The following is a 24,851-nucleotide window of genomic DNA, read 5'->3' as shown; positions in this document are numbered from 1 at the left end:
GAATTACATGCTGATTGGTTGCTTGGCTGTAGAGTTGTTTGCATACTCCGGGGAAGGGGAGGCAAAGGCAGCCACAAGTTTTGGCAGCTGGTTTTAACTTCCCTGAGGGGGGTTCCATCTCTCCACATGCCTTCTTCAGGAGACCAAGACAGTGTACTTTCATTACTCCACTAGAGGGATCCAAATGCAAACAAAAAACCTCTCCTGCCCTCCTAAGGTAACGGGATCCCTGCGACAGCCCTCAGGAGGGGTCTGTCTGCAGGGCTCTGGCCAACCTCAGGGGGAGTGCCCACGGGCCCCTGCTGGGCTCTGGTTCTGCTTTCTCCTTGCCTGATGGCAGCTTTTACAGTCAGGGCTTTTGGAGCAAATTCCACTCTTGTGGGTCCAGGACTGCTCAGTTCTTGGGATCTCTGCCGCTTCTGCTGGTGCTGACATATGGATTTGTCTTAGGAGCAGAAAAGATGAATTTTGAAGGGCGGCCAGGCTGGTGATGAGGCTGCTCTGGTTTCACATGGGAAGCCCTGAAATCAAGATCTAGTAAATGAAAGATACTTAATCTTTTCCAGATCTCTTCTCCTCCCCCCAAAGCGCAGGGGGCCTTAACCACTTTGATATTTCAACAAGAGGCCATTCAAAGTTTAGTGCTTCCATTTCTGCAGCAAAAAGAACTGGTTCTCACAAGGGCAATCTCACTTGTTGAGACACGAAGGATCTATTTTGACAACTCACCTTACAGAGATGGATGTATGTGTGCAACGTTGGGTAGTTTTATTTTATTATTATGCTTTAATATGGCACTGTGGAATACTTTTTCTTTTTCTCTTTGAACAGCTTGCGAGCATGCTGCAAGCATTTGGGAAAATTCTCAGTTTTATATTTTCTGTAATAAAATCTGATACAGTTATTTTTTCTTTTCTGTGATGTCTAATTAAATTGTTTGATTTAGTTTTTGTTGTAGACGTTTTATTTCTTTTTAAGATCTGATATTTTCCTTGAGGAAGAATGCTATAGATGTTTTCAATGAAACAGATTTATTGTTCTGGGGTTTAAAGAAGTTTTAGGAACACTTATATAGACCTGAAATGGTCCTGACAGAGAGAGGTGCCATGGTCTCTTTGCATTAAAGATGGAGCACAGGAGATGGATTGGCATTAAACCCAGGTGGGGCCAAATCATTTCAGAGAATTTCAGCCCTAAAGGAGTCCTTAGAGATTTTCTCATTTAACACCAGCATTTGACAGGCAGTAAACCATGGTTCAGAGAGGTAATAACTTGCTTTGTCACAAAGCTGGCGAGTTGCAAAGCCCTAAGGGCATCTGGTCATCACTTGTCATTATCTTACAGATTTTTGGTGTGAACTGAGGGCAAAAGTATTGCCTTGCTTCCCATGGCTTTTCATTTGAAATTAGTCTATCAAGGAATAAGCATCTGAAATAAAGGGAGTAAATCAGAGAGAGAAAAGAGACAAGGCTTTGAGCATCGTGTGATAACGATGACACATTCTGGTGACTTTGGTGCCCTGTGACCTGCTGGGGATGTAAAAGAACCACAGTGAGTAGCTCTGTCCATGAGGACAAAAGGCCAGAAGAATCTCTGAAAGGTTGTGTCCAAAAACAGAAAGCACACTCAACAGTCTTGCTTCAACAATGGTTTAATAAGACCCTTGGGTGGCCAACAGTGTGGAATGTTCAGGAGAATACCACCTGGCATTTGTACACATCTTTTATGTTGTCTAAGCACATTTCCTCACATCACGTCCTCATTCAATACCTTTGTGTCAGCCAGCATTCTGGGTGACCCTGGCTCATCTAAGTATCGAGAGATTTTTTGAATGATGCAGATGGGTCACACAATGGCAGGACCCGGAGCTCTCCAGGGCTGAGATGGGGGAGCGGGAACAAAAGGGTCATCTCTTCAGGCTCTGCCTTTGCCCTGCCTTGATCCTGACTGTTCTCAGTTTTGCATTTCCCTGCTCAGGAATCTGGGTAAGGGTGTCAGATGGGCCCAGCCTAGAGCACATGCACACTCCTTGGCCCAGGGACTATGGAGAAACCTTCAAAACTGGGTATTCAAAGCTGGATAAAAAGCAAATTGTGTTGTTGACAGGAGAAGGAGGAATAAGCAACAGATGTTCCCTACATACCCTGTGAGGTGGGGCGTTAGGTGAAAGCATTACCTCCAAGGTACAAATGGGAAACCTGAGGCTCAGAGAGGTGAAGTGACATGTCCAAGGTCACACAGCTATATATAGCAGAGCACAGTTATGTCTCTAGATCCTGCTTCGTACACCCAAAGGAGTAGGTGAAGCTTATATTCCACATAACCCTTTATCCTTCCTTACTGCTTGAATCACCTGCTTCCTACCCCTCCTCTGTAGCAGCCTCATTACCCCATCACCTGCCATCTCTGGACCGGGAGATGTAGATTTTGACTCTACTCCTGCATCCCCAAATTTCCACTACTAACAAAGGATGCTTCTGCCTGTGTGATAATGGAAGAAGAGTCAGTCCAGGTTGGCCTTCTGGACACTATGGAAGCCCTTTCTCCTTCTTATTTCACTGATTAATCATTGTTGGGTATCTGGACCTTGCAGGAGGGAAGATCAGGCACCTAGGGAGTCGTTTGTGAAGATCTCTTTGAGATGAGATTGCTTACAAATGAGGCCTGGCCATGGATTCATGGCCCCATCGCAGTAGCATTATTTAGAAATCAATGAACCTGTAGGGACAATGTTTCAAAAACACATGCTCTTGGAGTAGGCCCATGTGTGGTGATTGATCTGAGGTCCTGTAGTCAGTTCTAGCAAAAATGACACTATTTTAATGTATGGATATTGTTTATTTTGTGTTACAGGTTTTGCCAACTCTGTAGTTTTCTATCTCCTTATCCAGCTACCTGTAACCTTTCTGGACATCTTTTTGTTTTTGTAAAATTGGGATAGTAATATTATTGGCTTCAGGGTTTCTGAGATGAATTAATTTAATTTATGCAAAGTGCTTGTAACAGTACCTGGTACAGAGTACGTGCTCAGTAAATATTATTTATTACTATTATTGTAATTATGATCTCAACACCATTAAGATAACGACCCTTCTCCACCTTGACTTCATGCCCAGGCTCCTGCCAGAGGGGAGGATTGCATTTGCTTTTCACAGGGATGCATGAAGAAGTGAACCTTGTGACTCTTGGCTTGGAGGCTGGATGCATGAAGTGAGAATTAGTCATGGCCTTGTTCACAATCTGAGAACATTCACACTTGTTGCACCTGCTGGGAGAAGTTTGAATTCAATCAGCAAATTTCACATTTCCCAATCCCAGCCCGGGGAAGAGCTTAACTTTAAAAGTCTTGCAAAGACCTCCTCTCCACTGCTCAGTGATTTTATTCAAGAAGTTGCCCCTCCGGGGAGTGAGTGACACAAGCTCTGCTGAGAGGCAGGAGAAAGCTGCGTCAATGACAGTGTTTTCTCAGGCAGGGTTCTCCTGGGGTGCCCATGCTTGCCTGTTCCCAGTGTGTGCCTTCAAGCCCAAGCAGCAAAAGAGCTTTCCTTCACTAAGTCAACCAACAACCATTCAGGACACTGCAACTTGGAGGGGACATATTGGAATGCCAGGTTCTTGACTGGAATCATTAAGTGAATTTACATCCTGATCTGCTGCAAGTGAAACATCTATCCAGCTAGGAGAGGCTTTAGCTGGGTCTCAAATCCTTATGTTTTGGGATACTTGGCTTCTCTTTGTCCTATCTGTTGGCCTTCCCAATTGCTGGGCAATTATCCCAGAATTTATTATGTTCTCTCTTACCTTTGGGCCTCTACCCAGAAAAATTGCCCCCTCTTCTCCCATCCTCCATACCAGCCCTTTGGGTTTCAGTTTCTACACCATTCTCCCCAGAAATCTCTCTTGACCCCCAAAGACTTTTGGATGGTGTCTTTTCCTTCAGCATCATGTACTTGCCTCCAGCATGAGGCTTCTAACAGTTAGTTTACCATGGCCTGTCTCTGTGTCTATGTCTGCCTGGAAAATGACCTGCAGGCCCCCAGGGACTGTGTTGTTTGTTCAAGGCTGTAACCCTGGAGGCCTGGTTAAAAAATGTACACACTAATAAAAAAAAAGAATGAATAAATGGATAAAAGAATCAACAATAAATGGTTATTTTTGTTTATCTCATTTTTAATGATTTTAAGAATGAGAAGATGATTGGTGACACCAAAGAACAAATGTTCAAATATTGTTCCACAGAAGTACTTTTTTTTTTTTTTTTGAGACGGAGTTTCGCTCTGTCACCCAGGCTGGAGTGCAGTGGTGCAATCGGCTCACTGCAACCTCCACCTCCTGGGTTCAAGAGATTCTCCTGCCTCAGGCTTCCAAGTAGCTGGGACTACAGGTGCCCACCACCACGGCCGGCTAAGTTTTTATATTTTTAGTAGAGATGAGGTTTCACCGTGTTGGCCAAGATGGTTTTGATCTCCTGACTTCATGATCCATCTGCCTCAGCCTCCCAAAGTGCTGGGATTACAGGTGTGAGCCACCACACCCAGCCCACAGGAGCACTTTGGAGAGTAAAACTGTGTGCAGCATCTTCGTTTTTGGAACAGATCAAAGCAGGACTTTTCTGGTGACAGGAGGGGTGAGGCCCTATCTGTCTCACTTTCCCCATCCCACTTCAGAGGTACCTAGGCTCCTCGGGCAGAATTTGAAGATTACTGTCCTTAAAAAGATGGTACTGTTTTGAAAAGAACTGAGCAGAGGAACCACAATCGAGCTGGGGTCCTGACTCCCTTGTTAGCTGGGGCTAATAGAACTGATTACACACGAATGTAGTTGCTCTGCTAAGTGCTTTGTTTATGTCAATTTTTCATCCTCACAATAATCTTATGTGCTGTGCACTATGTTTATTTCTATTTTGGGGGGCAGGGAATCACTTTAAGTGATGTTTAACAGCAGAAAAGGGATGTATTGCTATGACATTGAGGATTTTTAACAGCAGAAAAAGAATGTATTGCAATGGCATCAAGTAGCTCACAGAATTGATGAGAAGGGAGAGATAGGTTTATAAAAGAACAGATACAACAATGGTGCCACAGGTCTAAGAATCAGGATGCTTTGATGGTGTAATTGGGAAATGGAAGTGTAGAGAGGTTAAGTAACTTGCCTGGGGTCCCACGATTGCTGAGTAGCTGAGTTGGGAGTCAAGCTCTGGATTACCTGCCTCTAGGGGCCCAGCCCTGAGCAGCTACATGCAGCTCCAGAGCAAAATTGCCCATAAGAACTTTTGTCATCCACTGAGCAAGACTGTGGCCAGGCACTGTGCTAAATCCATCATAGGTGTCATTAGCTCATGCAATCTTCAGCACATCTGTGAAGTGCAGACCTTTATTGCCCGGGTGTCACATGAGCACTGACATCTGTCTACGCCCTTCTCCAGGGTTCTCCAGGCTGTCTATTGCCAAGAAGGGGGTTGACTAGAAAGCAATTAGTGCAACTTTTGCATGCCTTTAGCAACCAGATGACTTTTTTCTTTTCTTTTTGAAGAGAAGCCTAGATTATTTGCACCCAGTGATGCTAATTCAGCTTGGCTGCCTCAGCAGGATAAAATAAATCGACCAATCTACTTTTTGGAAGCAGAAGGTGGGAAAGTGGCTACTCCCTGAGCTGACTGTGCACCAAGGGACAGATCCTTGTTTTATATAAATTGTCTATGAAAATTCCCCTAGACGAACACAGGAGGGAAATCTGGCACAAGCCCCAGAGCAGAATAAAGACGTTTGAAAATCCTTTCAGAAGTCATAACTTAGATGCCTCTTCCATCTGCCCCATTTCTGCCTGTTCTCTGCAAGAAATACGATCCTCTGTCTCATAGGTTCTCAATGCACAGGACAAACTCTGGAATGATATGCAGTGTAGAAGGTGCTGCTGCTTTTCACAGTGGACAATACAAAACCTCATGGGCTCCTCTCTGATTAGACTCTCAGAGACTGAGAGCCCTGTGGTAAGAAGCCTAATGAGAGATGCTTCTATCGATGACTCTCCCTTGTCCCATCTTCCTTCAAGGGAATCTCTGTGTACTATGAACACAGAAGGCTTTCGCCAACACAGTAAAAAAGGGAAGGACTAAGGGAGATGGCATGATTTTTAAAAATTAAAATGAGATTATGATATTGTGGTATTCATTAAGGCCATTCATAAATATTTTGGCTCTATTCTGGGCCCTTGCTAAGATTGTACTTTTTGACCTCATTAATATTAGGCTGTATGACTTGCTGTGGTCAATGAACTATGAGTGAAAGTGAGTGAAAGTGAAAAGTATCAGTTCTGGGAGGAAATGTTAAGAGCCAGTGTGATTTGCCATGTTCTTTTCCCTTTTGTCACAATGATAGGCAACATTTGAGATGGTAGTTAATTCTTTAGCTGGGGTGTGATAGTTAATTTTATGTCGTTAATTTTATGTCAACTTGGCGAGGCTATTGGGTCCAGTTGTTTGGTCAAGAACCAGTCCAGATGTTTCTGTGAAGGTACTTTTTAGATACGATTAACACTTAAATCAGTAGAATTTGAGCAGGTGGTACTCCATAATGTGGATAGGCCTCATCTAATCAGTTGAAGGCTTTAAGAACAAAGACCAAGGTTTCCCAAAGAGAAAAAAATTCTTATCAAGACTGCAATGTAGAATCCCTACATGAATTTCCAGCCTGCTGGTGTGTCCTACAGATCTGAGACTTCTCAGCTTCACAACCACATGAACCAATTCCTAAAATAAATCTCTCTCTATGTATATACCCCATGAGTTCTGTTTCCCTGGCTGACACACTAGGTGAGGATGCACAGGAGCCAAGCACCCTCCCAGCTCAGAATGAAAATGTAGTGTGAGCAAGAAATAGACATTTGTTGTTAAAAGCCACTGAGATTTTTGGGGTTATTTGTTACTGCAGCACAACCTAGACTATTCTTACTGGAGGAAACATTACACATAATGTTCCATTCACCTATTATTTTCCTTATACTTTTTCAGGAGTACAACTGAATCTCAGTTGGACATCATGATGCATCTTGGCTTAACTCCGGCCAGGTGCAGTGGCTCACGCCTGTAATCCCAGCATATCGGGAAGCTGAGACAGGTGGATCACTTGAGGTCAGGAGATCAAGATAAGCCTGGCCAACATGGTGAAACCCCATCTCTACTAAAAATACAAAAAATTAGCTGAGTGTGCTGGTGGGCACCTGTAATCCCAGCTACTTGGGAGGCTGAGGCAGGAGAATTGCTTGAACCTGAGAGGCTGAGGTTGCAGTGAGCCGAGATCACACCAGTGCACTCCAGCCTGGGCGACAGAGGAAGACTCTGCCTTAAAAATAAATAAAATAAATAAAGGCATTCCAATGATTACCCTTTTTCTAAATACTGGTTTGAAATATCAAAAGCAAATCTACATAATATTAGCCAAAAGCAAGGTTGGAAAAAAGTTAATAGCTGATGTCTTACTCTTGACCCAGGTACTGAGCCAGGTGCTTGGCATATATTGTCTTGTTTATTTCCAAAACAATTTTATAAGCTATATGCTATGGTTTAATATATTCCCACAAAAGCATGTGTTGGAAACTTAATCCTCAGTGCAACAGTATTGGGAGGTGGGGCCTAATGGGAGGTGTTCATGTTCCATCTTCATAAATCAGTTAATGCTGATTATAAAGGGGCCTGCAGCTCCAAGTGTGATATCTTGCTGTCCCGCCCTCTCTTGCCCTTTGATTTCCTGCCATGGATGATGCAGCAAGAAGGCCCTTGCCAGATGTGGCTCCTTGACCTTGGACTTCCCAGCTTCCAGAAGAGTAAGAAATAAATTTCTTTTTAAAAAATAAATCAAGCAGTCTGTGTTTTTCTGTTACAGTAACACAAAACAGACTAAGACAGTATGCATTATATTATTTTTATAGATGAGAAAACTAAGGCCAAAGACACAGAGTTAGTGAATGTCAGAGGTGGAATAAAGCTGATTGTAATTCAATCAATTAGGATTTTTAACAGCACAAAAGGAATCTATTGTAATGGCATCAGGTAACTCACAGAATTGGTGGGAAGGGAGAAGTAGGTTTATAAAAGAACAGAAACAATGGTGCCACGGGTCTAGGAATCAGGATGCTTTGATGGTATAACTGGGAGATGATGCTGGACTGAATGTGCTCTTTCTGGTGTTTAGGGTTTTTCGGTCACTTCTGGTCAAGTTCAAAGACCTGAGTTCAGTCATCCTACCTTGAATCATGGGTTCACTGTCTGGCACTTGCACTGACCATCCCAGTGAGACTACTTACCATTGTGGATAGGGGATTCTTGTGTGTGTGTGTGTGTGTGTGTGTGTGTGTGTGTGTGTGTCAGAAAGATGAGTGATGATATGGCTTGGTTAGTGAAAGAGTCCCAGTTTTCTGCCTGTTGTCCTAATAGGGTTGTATATATGAATGTTATTCAGTGGTGCCATAATTTATTCTCCAAATAAGGACATTTTAAAGAATAAAAGTAGCTTTTATTAATAATTATGTCTGGTACAATATCTGTCATCAGGATTACCATGACTGTCTCCTGATCAGCACCTGGCCTTCCAGGTTGCCTCTGGTCAATCTATTCACACCATGGTAGTTAGAGTGATCTTTCTAAGCTGGAAGACTGATTATGTCAGTTTCCCTGCTCTAATGATGTCTTATATTGTTCTTGGTTAAAACCCAGATGCCTTTATCTGGCTTGAAACTCTCTCATGACCTGTTACACTCACCTCCTCAGCTTTCTCTCTCAGGAAGAACCTGTACCCCTTCCTTCTGATTCTCTGTGACTCGGGCCTTTTGAAGAAGTTGTTTCTTCTGTTTGGATCCCTTTTTTCTTATTCTCCACAAGTTCCTACTTAGCATTAGTAATAATCTTCTTATTCACAGCTCATCTACACAGAACACTTATTTTGATGCCAGATGTCATGCTAAGGACTTCATGTGGAGTATCTCCTTTGATCTTTTTAGCAATCCTAGCAAATAGGTGCTACTATCACCATTAGGATCCCTACCTTATAGATCAGGAGGTTGGGGTACAGAGATAATAAATGCCTTACCAGGATACACAGTTATTAAGAAGTGGAGCTAGGATTTGAACCTGCCAGAGCAGACCAGGAGCCTCTTCCTTAACCCTGTGCTAATGGCTTTTTTTTTTTTTTCATTTTCTACAGGTGGCCTCTACCTTCCTCGACCTTCTAAGTGTGTGTTAAGTGCCTCTTCTTGGTGCTTCCCTAGCATGGAACTTTCTCTAGGATCATCTCCATCACTCTTCACTGCAATGGTTTATGTGTTTTATTTTTCTTCTGGAGTCTAAGGTTCATGAGTTTAGTGGCTATTTCATTCTTTCTTTTTTTTTGGTGGTGGGGACGGAGTTTCACTCTTATCTCCTAGGCTGGAGTGCAGTGGTGTGATCTTGGCTCACTGCAACCTTGGCCTCCCAGATTCAAGCAATTCTCCTGCCTCAGCCTCTCAAATAGCTGGGATTACAGGCAAATGTCACCACACTGGCTAATTTTTGTGTTTCCAGTAGAGATAGGGTTTCATCATGTTGGCCAGGCTGGTCTTGAACTCCTGACCTCAGGTGATCTTCCTGCCTCGGCCTCCCAAAGTCCTGGGATTAAAGGCGTAAGCCACCACATCTGGTTTATTTCATTCTTTCTTACTCAAGTAGGTGTAGGTTTTGTCACACAGTAGGCATGCAATAAATGTTGAAATGCTAAAAACTAAGAGGTTAAGGCTTGATAGGTTATCAAAGGTCTCTCCCATTCTACCTGTATACCTGGTTCCTTAGGCTGTTCTCCATCACCATTGGCCCAGTAACTGTTTCTCTTATTATATTAGTTTTTAATATCCCCTCATTTAGGCCTTTGTCTACGAGATTGCCTCCATGCAAAACTCTCTCCTTTCTCCTTTGTGCTAACTCATGGCCTTCTGGTTTCAAATGGCATCAGGGCATGAGTCTTCTCTGGCTTACTCATTTGTCTTCTCTTATCCATTTCCTGTCACCTAGAGACTGGCCCTGGGTATGGCAGAAACCCACATTATTTCTCGAGCTTTGCCTCTCATTATTAAGCAGATGGCATATTGCCAATAATTAAATGACTACTCCCCCATTTGCCTTTGCAACTGGGATGAAAGCTTTTGATTGACTTCAGTTTTGACCAATGAGATAAGGGCTGTGAGTGAACACAGGAAATGTTCTTAAAAGGAATAGGTATACCTTTTTTTATTTTTAAACTTTACCTCCCCTCTACTGCCATAAGTGTAGGTTGGAGCTCTAGCAGAGCATCTCGGACCATGATAACCTGAGCTACCCTCTGGAGTTGGTAGTCTGGCACAATGCCTCAGGTAGTCTGCCTGAGTCCCAGACAACTTTGTGGTGCTCATATGCCATCCCTAGACTACGTACTGTTGTCTTCTTTTTCATTAGCGAGCAATATGCACACTTACTCTTAGCTTCTCTGTTATACGCAGCCAAACCTAATCCTGTCTGATACAGTGGTCCCCAGGAAACTCCACACATGCCGGGCAGTCTTGAGAAGCTGGATGGTGACTCTAGGGGGCAGGTGGCAGCTGTCAGGGGAAAATAAGTGGCTTTCACGCTAGTATTTAAAATGTATTGGGTGGGCGCGGTGGCTCATGCCTGTAATCCTAGCACTTTGGGAGGCCAAGGTGGGAGGATCACAAGGTCAGGAGTTCGAGACCAGCCTGGCCAACATGGTGAAACCCCGTCTCTACTAAAAATACAAAAATTAGCTGTGGTGGCAGGCACCTGTAACCCCAGCTACTGAGGAGGCTGAGGCAGGAGAATCACTTGAACCTGGGAGGTGGAGGTTCCAGTGAGCCAAGATTGTGCCAATGCACTCCAGCCTGGGCAACAAGAGCAAGACTCCATCTCAAAAAAAAAGTATTGAAAAGAGAGGCTTCTACAAGTATTTAAAAGACAGGCTTCTACTCATGTAACTTAAGTTCTCTGCTTGTGGTTCTGACATGAATTGCTGGTATATCCTTGGACAAGCCACATCACCTTTCTGGACCTCAGTTTTCTGCTAGGGATGGCTGGTGGGTAAATGAAGTTGCACTATGAATTTTCAAAAGTCTCTGGTGTCAAAGGCTGTGTTCCCAAGACAAGAACTGCTAAGACAGAGACCTGGACCAAAAAAAACCAAACCAAACCAAACCAACCAACCGAACAACCAAACAAACAAACACAAAAACTGATCTAGGCAAAAACATTTCCCACATTTTTTTTTTTTTCTGAAACCCCCTTTGCTTGTCCGCTCTCCTTACCCAGATATGTGGTCTGGGTACTTGCTTCAGCCTTGTAAGCACATGTTAAGAGAAAGTGGTAAAATTTTGGCTGGAGCAATTAGTGCTGTTTGTGAGTGATAGCTCTGACCCTGCTGTTCAATCTTCAGGGGCTTCTTAGATCTCAAAGTCTGATCTTGCTCTCCTGGCCTACCCCAGATTCTATCTCTGTCAAGTCTAATATCAATGTTTCAGTTCTAAAATTATCTTCCTCTAATAAGCTCCTAACAAAGGCAAAGCTGGTAGGACCACCCTAGTTTCCTATTCAAACACATCTCCTCCTACACATAACCATTGTGTTATGTTGTTTGTTCTTTGATGTCTTCCTAACCTCCATTTGACCGGGCTTCGTAGGAGTGTGTGCATGTGTGTGTGTGTGTGTGTGTGTGTGTGTGTGTGTGTAAGTCTGTGACTGTTTGGAGGTACAGGCAGCAGACAGAGGAGAGAAGAAGGGAGTGATTTTCTAGCTACAATGTAATTGTACAATCCTTCCTAGAGATAGTCCTGAGTCTTGCACTCTGCTTTTAGTTTCTGTGCCCTAGAAATCATTCCATCCTTACGTGCTTGAGTCATCAAGGCTGTAGGCTAACAATACCCACCCCTACCCATTCTCAATCATCAATATCCCCATAGCAGGCATTGATAATCCCTCTCTGCCCTCTTTTCCCCTGAACTGGATAATGTCTTACAAGTTGGTTGCAACATGGTCCTCCAGGCAGCGTTTATTGGCTAATTAAAGTTGGCCCCAAACTGCATTGGTTGGCTCTGATCTCCCTGGTAAAGTGTTTTTCTCAGTGACATGGATCTTGTGCCTGTAGTTGTGCTGAGCAGCCAGTGCACACCGAGCACACATGGCTAGCCAGCTGAGAATGGAAGGTGGGCTGGTGGGTTCTGATGTGTCTAAATCACATTTCTCATCTGTACTAGGCTCTTGTGTTCTTTATAGTTCGCTTGTTTTTAGGATGCTCTTTCCATAGTGGAAAAAAAAGCAGCACTGGAATTGGGGTCAAGTGTATTAGCAGAAGGTCAAGTGGGCATGACCTTCTTTGAGAAAGGTGACATGCTGGTGGTGAAACAAGCCCAGGATCCAGAGTCAGATTTCAGCTCAAGGGTCAGATTCTCACATTTTCCTTGGACAAATGCATGGAACTACCTGTTTTTCTAATTTTCCTTAAGAATAAAATGAGGATGAGGATATACTTAGCTCCCAAACCATCCGTGTGTGAGCACATGGTAGAGAGAACACAGTCTGGGAAGAGGAAACCCTGGGTTTAAGCACTGCTCTTCCTCTTCTGGGCCAATAAATTTTAAGAAAGTCGTCTAACACTGAGTCTTCATTTCCTCATCTATTAAATTCTATGAATAATAATTTCTATAAAGGAGATTGTGTTAAGTGAGAAAACTTAGATGATGTGCTCTGATAATGACAAACAATTGTTATTATCAGTAAGAATGACAGTGATTTTCTTCCATATCCTACCTTACAATTGTTCATACCTGCATGCTAATTATATTCACTCCTCCCATTCTCAGTTATCAGTTATTGTGTTATTCTCAGTTATTGTGCAATGTTAGAGGCTATGGTAGGCAGGCCATGGTAGATATTGAGAATTCATCTCTGCTCTCTTTCCCTCCTTTCTCAGTGGTCCAGAGGGCACAGCAGCATGGCTGGTTGCACTCTGACTTCTGCCTGCTTAGCAGTGGGTACCAGGCTACTTACACAGCATAGATCATGCATAGATGAGTGAGATGAGTGATCGCTTGTGATGTGAATGGCACCACTTAGAATGGTGCAGTGCACAACTTGTACAATTGTACGTGGAAGCCTTGGCATCTACCTGTCGATCCTCAGACATCTAGATTTTTTTCCCTTTAGAGCGGTATTTAGGCCACAGTTCCAGCTTTGCCGGTAGGGTTTGTGCAACGTTAGAGGCTATGTTAGACAGTTTTTCTCATCTGTGACATCAGGAGATTCCAAACACACAGCAGCATGTAGAGAGAACTGTGAATAAAGCTGACAGCTAGGAGACTAGGATCTAGAAGCAAGCAAGTAAATCCAGGTGGTTGCCTAAATGAAGGGGTATGATGCAGTTAAGGGGAGAAATGAGCAACCCCTGAACAAGGGAAAAGAACAATTGTAATTAGACAGAATGCACAGGGAGGGTTGAGTTAACTTTCTGGACAAGACAGTATTTGTCTGAGGTTTACTTTAATGTAGTGGACCATAAACCTGCCACGTTCTGATGCGGATGGGCTCTGAGGTCGATTGAATTTTGTTTGCCCCCAAATTCATGTGGAAGCCCTAACCCTAATGTGATTGCATTTGGAGACAGGGCTTTTAGGAGATAATTAAGGTTAAATGAGGTCATAAGTGTGGGCTCTTAATCTATTAGTATTTGTGGCCTTACAAGAAGAAATGAGGCCGGGCACAAGTGGCTCAAGCCTGTAATCCTAGCACTTTGGGAGGCTGAGATGGGTGGATTGCCTGAGCTCAGGAGTTCGAGACCAGCCTGGGCAACATGGTGAAACACTGTCTCTACTAAAATACAAAAAAAAAAAAAAAAAAAGAAAAAAATTAGCTGGGCGTGGTGGCGTGCACCTGTAGTCACTCCAGCTGCTCGGGAGGCTGAGGCAGAAGAATTTCTTGAGCCCAGGAGGTGGAGCTTGCAGTGAGCGAGATCATACCACTGCCCTCCAGCCTGGCAACAGAGTGAGAGTCCTCAAAAAAAAAAAAAAAAAAAAAAAAAGGCGAAGAGAGAGACCTGTTTTCTCTTTCTGCTATGTGAGGACACAGGGACACAGTGAGGAGGAGGCAGCTCTTTGCATGGCAGGAAAATGGGGCCCTTGTGAGCACCTGGCCATGCTGGCACCCTGCCCTTAGAATTCTAGCCTTCTGTTGCTTAAGCCACCCAGTCTGTGGTATTTTGTTATGGCAGCTTGGATAGACTAAGACAGACTCTTTATAATAGAAACCTTTAAGCAACAATTTGTTTTCGAGGTTTTATCTTCTTATGTAAAAGAAAGCTGGAGTAGGCATAGCCTTATAGGATCATTAAGAAGCCAGCATCCTTCTATCTTCCTGCTTCAAGGCTTCCATCTCAAGATTACCTCATGGCTCAGGACTACTGTCAGCTTCAACTGTTACACAGCGTCTCAGGTAACATGACAGAGAGTGGGAAGAAGGGCGAAAGGGATGACACTTCCTGGCTGAGTCTGCTCTTTTTAAGTAGTCCTCCTGGAAGGCCCTCATGCTCTGCTACCCATCATTGGCCAAAATTTGTCTCATGGCTATGTCTAATTAAGAAGGAGGTGAGGAAACTTGGAATTTTAGCTGAGTGCATTCCTGCCCCCAATAAAACTGGAGTGTTGTTTCTAATAAGGAACAGGAACAAGGTTATTATAGACAAATAGACTTTGCCCCAGGGGTCTTTTGCATATCTCTTCACATAACTATTTTTTTTTTTTTTTGGAACTACCTTTCTTAAAAAAGCAACTGATAAACACAGGTGATTGTGCTGGGCTCAATAAATACCAACTGGGTTATTGAATTAGAACGTCTGTTAAACCATTATGCTGATTGAAGGGCAGGGGAAAATGTGAGCTCTTCTTTTTGAAGACTTGGTAGTCAGGGCCAGAACAAACATTCCTCACAATGTCAGCCTGGCTTGCAGAAAGCCCAACTGTTCCAAAATCTCAGCATGGGTCAGAACTTGATCTTTCCTTTGTTGCTGCTTCAAATGACAGTTTTTCATTATTATATTGTGTAAGGTAGCTACTGGTGCCATAGAAAAGAAGTTGGTGACTCATGAAATTACTTCTTAGCCAGAAATATATTAAGCTAAAATAATGAGGCAATGACATTATTTTTTCACCTATATCCCACAGCATCACTTGCCAGTGATTGCTTAAGGAAACTTGGCCTTGACATGGCATACCAGTCTACATTGAATATTGCAAACTTTTTAGGGTCACTCAATAAATGCAAAAGCCAAGCCATATGTGTTAGATCACTAGAAGTTCAGCTTGGTTGATTTATGCTTTGAAGTGTCCATCATTATAGCAAAAAAAAAATTATTGAGCATATACTATGTCATAATGTTGTGTGCCAGTGCACTGACAAAGAACTAATATTTGGTTTTTGCTTTAAAGACCTTACCAGTTAGTGAGGGAGGTAAAATGTGAATGGTAGAATTAAACAAGGTAGAATCTGAGGAGGACACTAATAGAGAAGCAGTGGGAAGCCGAGCAGAGAGGTGGGGACTCCAAGGAAAACTGTATGGCAGAGGTAGAGAGTTGAACCTTGAAGACTGGGGAAGCTTTAGACCCAGACCGGTGGAGACAGAGGTTGAGAGAATGGAGGGCCATTTGCCCAGAAAGGAACAGCATGAAGAAGGGCCTGGAGAGGTGTCCTGGGGCATCTCAGAAGCCGCTGAGAAATCAAGCTGAGCTCTGTAGATATCAATATACATGCTGGGGAAAAGGACCCTAAAAGCAATAAGTTTGGGGAAATGCCAGAGATTTTGATTAAATAGCATATTGAGAACCTTTTTTAAAGGCAAAATGGCATCTATTTAATTTTGTTAAATAAGCAAACAAATTTATATGAGCAGGATGAGCAGGAAAGAAGTTGGATTTATTTTTTTCCCCGGAATTAGTATTTCCTGAAAGCTTTCCTATAATATTAGTTTGGGAAATACTAATATGCTTGGCATAATTGTTTTAGGCTCATTAGAAATGTTGCCTAACAATCATAGTTATACTGAAGATAATAAAATAGCAAAATTTAATTTTTGCTGGAACACAAAAAGCATAAATGTAGTCTTGAGAAATAATGCTGGAAAGGCACATTGGGATGAGATTGTAAAGAATATTGAGTGCCACATGTATGAGTCAGGGTTCTCCAGAGAAACAGAACAAATAGTAGATATCTGAGTATCTATCTATCTATCGTCTATCTATCTATCTATCTATCTATCTATCTATCTATGAGATAAATTATAAGGTATTGGCTCATATGACTAGGGAGGCTGAGAGTCCCATGATCTCCTGCCTATAAACTGGAGACCCAGGAAAGCTGGTGGTGTAGTTTGCAGGCCTGAGAGCCAGAGATTTGATGGTGTAGATTCCAGCCTGGGTCTGAGGGCCTGAGAGCCAGGGGCACCAAGGGCAGCAGGAGATCGATGTTCCTGCCCAACAGTCAGGCAGAGAGTGAGTCCAGCCTTCCTCTGCCTTTTGGCTCTATTTAGGCTCTCAGAGGATTCGGTGATGGCCACACCCACACTGGGAAGAGCCATCTGCTTTTCTCAGTTCACGAATTCAGATGCTAATCTCTTCCAACACCCTCATAGACACCTCCAGAAATAATATTTCATCAGATATCTCGGCATTTTGTGGCCCATTCAAGGTGACACATGAAATTAACCATCACACTATGCTAAAATATTTGGATTTTATGTTGTAGGCAGAGAGAATACTACTACTGTCACACTGTGAATACTGCATAGATTTGCTACAATAATATAATGTTAAAAAGATGAATACCTGGATTAGACTTCCTGGGGTTTAGAGATCAGAACACTTCCTATCTTCATGTTTGGGGTCTTCAAAGAACAAAGCTTACGCTTTAGTTATAAACTAAAATGAATGTTTGATTACTTAAGTAGAACCAGTTTGGACAATATACAAGTTAACTGAATTAATTACAGCCATGGTTTTGATGTTTATGTGAAATTCAGACTGATCAAAATGGAAGTGGTGGTTTAAATGAAGCCATCCATGCGTGATAAGGGAGCACCTTCCAATGTAGCAAGGGCACACTTCTGAATCAAATCATAGGGTATTAGTAGATGTGTAAGTGAGGATAATTAATGGTTTCATGTACACACACACACACACACACACGCACGTATGTACACGTATTTCTTGCTTACGTCAATTTTATTGCAGTTATTCTTTGTCAGGAGGTTCTTCTAGGCAGCTCCTCCAGGCGGTCACTCAGGAATCCATCTACTTTGTGCTCCACCATGTTTAACACATTGTTTCTAGTTTGCTCTGGTGTCATCGGCTGACAGATGAGAAGACAGAAGCATGGAGAAGGTGTATTGATATTGTTCTTAACCACTTTGGCCTGGAAGGACACATCACTTTTTCCTCACCTTCCTTGGGCTAAAACCAATCACATGGCCTCATCCAAATGCAGAGTGTTGGAAATGTTAACAGTGTTTCCAGGAAGAAGAAATGGGTTTGCTGAGCATCAAGGCAATCTCTGCTTACTAACACACTACTCAGGCTAACATATTGGCCCAATAACAGGTTAGAGTTCCAAGTACAGAGCTGTTTTTTCTTGATCATCAATTCTATTGCTCATCCCAAAAGAAAGTAAGAAGCACTGGTCCTCAAAGTTCTTGCTTCTAGATACCATAAATGTGTTATGAAGAATTAGGTACTCCCTTATGTGTTTCTTAAATTGACTTATGAATTTTTTCTTCATAAATTTAAATAGTATCAAAGGATGAAATGTCTCACATGTTATAAATATTGAATGTTTTAATATAAAATAATGCATCACTCTTTAAAATTAATCTAGTGGCATAAAGATGTCATAGTCACTTGTCATTCACTATCTAATTTTTAAAAAATCACATGAATGGGCTTTTATTTAATAGTAGGAAATTCTACATTACATGTTTTTCAAACCATGAAAATCATATTTTCACTTTATCCCCATGACAGAATTTTCTCTTATTGTAACTTATTTTTATGTTTGGAGGGTCTTCTATTGATCAAAACATTTCTGCAAAAGAAAATATGTTTAAAAGTTGAAACAAAACTTGTTTCCTGTGACTCCGAGGCTTCAAGTTGTAAAATGAATTTCTTTTGGATTGAGCTGTCATTATAATTATTCAAAATGACATGTGTATATACTGTACATTTTAATAAACAATTACAAGTCATGAAAGTAAAATCTTTTTATTGGAAATGCTTTTTTTCACGATAAACATGGGTGAGGATTATATTTTCTTATTAATGAATGCTCTGCAGATATCAAAATTTTGAATCATCTCTTTGTTTGGCACCTGGGGCTTGCTGCATACTCATATGGCTGAGAAGTTTTGTTTTGTTTTGTTTTTGCAGAATGAAAGGAGGGAGAAAGGACCTGGCTTGTTGGCTCAAGGTGCTTTCTCACACAGATCAATTTTATAAAAGAATGCACCTTTGATAATTGTAGATTTGGAACTCGTTATATTTGTGCCCACATATGCCTAGGGAGGTCTTTATGAGGATGTAGCTCAGTTTGAAGATTGCTGATGTATGGATGATAAAAATGGCCCTAGAGTATGGATAGAGTATGGATACCTCATTTCACTCATAGCTGGCTATGCTCTCCTAAATAATTTACTTCACCTCAAGGCACCTGGTCTCCTGTTTCAAAGAATTTGGAGCCATTTTAGCGCCCACATCCCCATTCCCAGGTATCCCTCTGGGGGTGAAATTAATTGTATAATGTAGGCTGCACTTGCTACTGACTATATCCACCAAATTATCTTTTCCAAGCAATTAGATTCTGCAGCCGTCTCATCTCGACATATCAAACAGATTTATGAAAGTAATCTTTCATCTTTGCAACTACCAGAAAGGAACATAGACGAAGAGAACAGAACTTTAAGGCATTTCTTTTCTTTCCTTTTTTTTTTTCTTTGGCTTGATTAGATATTTGGTTTCCACAGCTTGCATGACTAATTCTGTGCTTCAATGACTCTCTTATAACCTTAGCATGTAGAGATGGAAAAGTTCCCCCAACATTTTCAGGAGACATTTATTACAGGCTATTTTATATGTCTGGTCAGAATGGGCTAACTGATTTTTCACAAGAACAGAATTTGGCAGAAAGCCTGGCCTCTCTTAGTCCTACTCTTGCCAAAAATCACTCTGAAGCCAGCCTGGAGGCCTCTTGATGTCCCCTATGAGGCCAGGTTGAGAAATGGCTTGGGTGAGAGTAACCCTTTCACCTACAGTCAGAAACAAAATCGATGCGGAGGTGGAGAACCTCTCTTTACCTGCATTTGAGGAAAATGCAAGGGGAAGCTTAGTGGCTCTATCTCCCTGAGAAGAGCTGATGACACGTTACACATGCAAGCTGGGAAGGGCACAGAGAAGCCAGGTCACATTCATCCTCCTAACTAGCAAGGACACTGTAGGAATATGGCTGTCCCCACTTCTCCTTCAAATCTTCCCAACTACCATGGTTTACCTGGCTCAGCAGGTTCCCAGCCCTTGGGTTACCTCCTTCCCCCTCCAGTGTGGTTACCTAGTCCCCATCTGAAGACGCAGCCTCACTCTGCCTCTCAGGGCAATTACTGACAAGAGACAGGAGGTGCCCAAGTCTCAGGAAGGTTTTAAACAGGGGTGTGTCAGAATCAGCTTTCAGTTTTTGATTTACTGCTCTGACTGCAGCTGTATGGAGGATGTTCAGGTTACCCTGTGGTGATAAAGTTGTTATTCTGCTGGAGAACTCCAATGAGTTTTACACGTTTATTGCCTGTGTGATGTGGTGAACCCTGATGGCCCCTATGGCTTTGGCAGGAGCTGTTGTCTCGTCATCTTTTATTGGAGATGAGTAAAACAGGCTATTTCTGAAAATGAATATTTTTAGGAGGATCTTCACTAAGCCAACTTGGTAGACTCTGAGTTTTGGTCTCAGATGGTCCAGGCTCTGATCTCCCATACTTCTGCTTACTGTGTGATCTTGGGGAAATTACTGAACTTCTCTCAGCCTGCTCTTCATCTGTAAACTGGGAAGGATCCTTGTGTCTATTACACAGGATTATTGTGATGATTATCCTCCTGGTATGTATAAATATTATACTATCCATTTTCCTTTTTGAACTAGTGCTGAGGATAGAGTGGAGAGAACTATGGTTAGAGGAAGGGTAGAAAAGGAATGTGGATATGGAGGTGGCATGGGGGCTGAGGAAGGGGAGAGAAGGAATGTGGATATGGAGGTGGCATGGGGGCTGAGGAAGGAGAGAGAAGGAACGTGGATATGGAGGTGGCATGGGGGCTGGAGAATTTGATGTCCCTAAGTTGGATCGGCAGAGATGCTGCAGTTTTGACTAAGAACAGCTCCTGGTTTGATACATCTTAGTTCTCACTGAAAGATCCCAACTGATTGCCCAGAGGTTGGCAGTGTTCTAAAAATGTTTTTGTTTGGCCACTAGAATTAGTTGAGCTGAATAGTAATAGCTGGTCTGAGAGACACACACACACATATATAGATTGATTTATTTTAAGAAACTGGCTCACATGATCACATGATTGTGGAGGTGCAAGTGAAAATCTACAAGGTAGATGAAGCACAGAATTAGTCATACACACACACACAGAGACACACACACACATATATAGATTGATTTATTTTAAGAAACTGGCTCACATGATCACATGATTGTGGAGGTGCAAGTGAAAATCTACAAGGTAGGCTGCCAGGCTCTAGATCAGGGAAGAGTTGCAGTCAGAGTCCAAAGGCATTGTGCTGCAGAGTTTCTTCTTGCTTGGTGGAGGTCAGTCTTTGTTTGACTAACTGGACAAAGCCCACTTGCATTATGGACAGTAATCTGCTTCCCTCAAAGTCCACTGATTTAAATGTTCATCTTGCCCAAGAAAACACCTTCACAGAAATATCTAGGATAATGCTTGACCAAGTATCTGTGCACCACGGCTCAGACAAATGGACACATACAAATAACTATCCTAGTGCGTATGCATGGCAGTTGGCTCCAACCTGGATTGCCTAACACCTGACCCATGCCATTCATTTACTTATATTCCTGATTCTGATAGATGTTTGTGTTTGTGGTCTTCAGCATCCTTATTCATGATTATGTATCAGATAGCATCATCAGACACTACATGATGCAATTTGACTTGCTGGTCTTGTGTCCCCCACCTATCATCATGAACTGGCTACAGGACCACTGTGTGGCATGCTGGGGGTCTTTGACTTTGGTCGATGTGCTGAAACTTATATGAGCTTAGGTGTGAGGCATGTTGGGATTATAACAGCATGGTCCTGGGTGGAGAGAAAGCTAAAGATAGCAGGCTATGCTGGGAAAACTAATTGGCAGGAGCAAATGCCCCTTGGAGCAGCCTAGGGGCCTAACCCCAGTGTCCAAAGGATGGGGCACGTTCCTGTGTGTTTGGGCGGGTATGTGTTTGGGCAGGGAGGTCCAATCCGAAAGTGAGGCCTCCCTTGAGTGGAAGGGTCCAGGAGGCTGGCAATACTCTCGGGCTTGGGGAAATTGGTCTTTTCACAGCAGGCTCTGGGCCAGGAGGAAGGCAGTGTAAGCTACCTTGGCTATAGGTTTCTCATTCAGAAAGCTCAGGTTCAGGGAAGTGTTAAGCTCTAGCGGGAAATGGAGCTAGGACCCAGGTGTAGGGAATGGCCAGGGTGTATGATAGAGGCTGGAGTGAAGGCTTCTGTGGTTTAGAGGTCACATGGTGAGCCCAAGTTCATCCTGGTGTGGTGGAATCCAGACCGCAGGCAGCAACATCCACCTTAGACCTTGCGTGCTGCTGCTGCTGAGGCTGCTGCCCTGGCTTAGACTGACAAGGGGATGGAGTTGGGGTGGATTGAGAGGGGTGTGGACTGCATAGGGCCCTCATCCCTGTGTGAGTGGCACTGATGGGGCAGTGGTGGATTTCCCCATGAGATGGCGCTCAGAGTTTATCTTTTTGCGTGCTTTTTTTTCTTGCTTTGATTAAAAAGAATGCATACTGTAAATTGTACTGTTTTAGAATTCATAGAAATATGACTTGTCTTTCCTAATCTCAAAAGCAGATTTCATGTACTTTAATGATTCCTAGGGGATTATGTTTCTGATAGTTATTTTTTTTTCCTTCTGGGATTTGGTGATGGAAGGAGGCAGGGCATAGGTTATAATCTCTTACCCCGACACCCTTGGATCCCACCCTTTCCCCAAGAAGCTCACAGTCTAGTTATAAGTAAAGATCCATCTGCTCTTCTGATACAAGATGTGATGAAATGTGCTATGCTACAGATGAAAACAAGATGCCATTATTGGATGAGAGAGAAAAAGGCTAATTCTCTGTGGCATCTCCTTGAGGAAAGGTCGGGACATTAATAGGTCATGGATGCAGCTTAATATTTAAGGTGAAAAATACTGTTTCTGAAGACTGTGAAGTAGGGACATCACAAATAACTCAGGTCTCCCTGTGACAAAGTTGTCCAGGGCAAACCTTTTCCTAAGAGTCGTTTGAGACAGAGACCTTGTTTGTGAGTCTGAAATTAAAGAAAAGGAGAAGAGAGGGAGAGGCATAACTTTACAAAATTTAGGAAGTGCCCTCAACTTCTGGAGACAAGAGGGACCAGGTAAATATTAAAGCAGGGTCTTAGTAATTAGGAGGTAATATGCTCTTTTGAAGTTATTTCAGGCAAGAGCTGACAAGAGGTAGTAAAAATGCACAGCCTGGGAATCAACAGATAACTAATAGTACCTTTATATTATACTTTATGGTTTAGAAAGTGGGATCACAATGTAGGAATTTTTTGATATTTCTGCTTAACAAATGAGGAAGCAGAGGTTTAGAGAAGTTAAGTGAATTACTTAAGGTCATGTAAATAGTAAGTGGCCAAATCCTGTAGAAGGAATGGGTCTGGACCAGTCTGTTTTTATAGCCACTGTGAAACTTCAATGTTTCTGTCTTCAATAAATATTTATTGAGCACCTATTACGTGTACATACTAGGTATCTGATGGCTTCTGATACAGTTCCTCCTATCTGGGAGCTCACGGTCTAATGCATGGTTCTCAACTGAGGTGACTTTTCTCCCACCAGGGGACATTTGGCAGTGTTTGGAGACATTTTTGGTTATCATAACTGGGGAGTGGGTGTCACTGACATCTAGTGGGCAGAGGCCAGGAATGCTGCTAAATATCTTACAAAGTTCAGGACAGCGCCCACAACAGGGAGCAATCTGGTTGTCTTAGTCAGTTTGGGCTGCTGTAATAGAATACCATAGACAAGTGGCTCAAACAATGATATTTATTTATCATGGTCTGGAGGCTGGGAGTGAGGGTGCTGGCAGGTTTGATGTCTAGAAAGGGCTACTTCATGGCTTGTAGACAGCTGCCTTCCCCTTGTGTCCACGGGGGAGACTAATCTCACTCATGATCATCTCATCTAAACCTAATTACCTCTAAAAGCCCCACCTCCAAATACCATCCCATTGGGGGTTAGAGTTTCAACTCATGAATTTTGGGGACACAAACCTGCAGTCTGTAACCCTAACCCAGACTGTCAACAGTATGGCAATTGAGAAAATCTGGCCTAGCTCATCATTCATTCATGCACTGTATCATTTTTAAAAGAATATTTCTGAATTATTAGATATACTAATGTACTTACAAGGGGCCAGGCACAGTTGGAAACACAGAGGATATGGTTCTGAGAAAGACAGAGAAAGCCCCTGCTCTCCTGTTGCTTCCATTCTAGGTGTGGGGCAGAGGGCAGAGGAGAGGCAGAGTTGGACATTAACAAGTAAATGAATTAGTGACAAGGAAAGTGTCAGGAGATGATGACTGCTGTGCAGAAAGTTCAGGTGTGTTGGCACAATTACATGTAACCAGGTGGTGGCTTTAGGTTGACTGGTCACGGAAGGCCTTTCTGAAGGGGTGATAGTTAAGATTAAATTTGAATGGCAAGAAACTGTGCAAGGAAAGGGCATGTTGTGCTGAGAGAACAGCAAGTGCAAAGGCCACCATGTGGGAAAGAGGTTGGCCTGTTCTTTCAAGGAACAGAAGGCAGGCCAGGGTGTTTGGAAGGTAGCAGGAGAGGGAGAGTGTGATGGAGCTGATACTGGGGAGGGTAGCAGGGACTCCATCTGATTGGGGCTTTGTTGGCTAAGATAAGGAGTTTGGGTTTTCTTCTAAAGCCTTACATGTAGCTTCTCTCAGGGTGAAAAATGGTGAGGGTTATGAAGAAAACAAAACAGGGTTTTGGGGAAAGCATGTGTGAGAGGGTGTAACATTGAATTTGATGGCGAGAGAGAGTCTCTCTGAGACTTGGATGTTGAGATCCAGACAGTTGTGGGATGGCCTGGGGAAACCTATGAGCTTCGTAGGGTTATGGGCCAAGTTGTGTCCCCACCACCATTCATATGTTGAAGCCCTAACTCCTCCACCACGCTAACCTAATACAGAATATGACTGTATTTGGATATACGCCCTTTAAAGAGGTAATTAAAGTAAAATGAGGCCATGAGGGTAGGACTTAACCTAGTAGGGCTGATGACCTTTCAAGAAGAGGAAATTGGACACAAAAAAGGGACCTCAGGGATGCATGTGCCTTGGGGACAGGCCATGTGAGGCCATGGGGAGAGACAACAGAAGGAACTAAGACTGTTGAAAACTTGGGCTTTTACCTTCCAGAACTGTGAGAAAATAAATTTCTGTTAAGCCCCCCAACCTGTGGTATTTTGTGACGGTGTCCTGAGCTGAC

Source organism: Macaca mulatta, chromosome 8 (assembly GCF_049350105.2).
Source record: "Macaca mulatta isolate MMU2019108-1 chromosome 8, T2T-MMU8v2.0, whole genome shotgun sequence".
Taxonomy (NCBI): Eukaryota; Metazoa; Chordata; class Mammalia; order Primates; family Cercopithecidae; genus Macaca; species Macaca mulatta.
The sequence above is the reverse complement of the archived record's forward strand: the minus strand, read 5'-3'. Positions refer to the sequence as shown.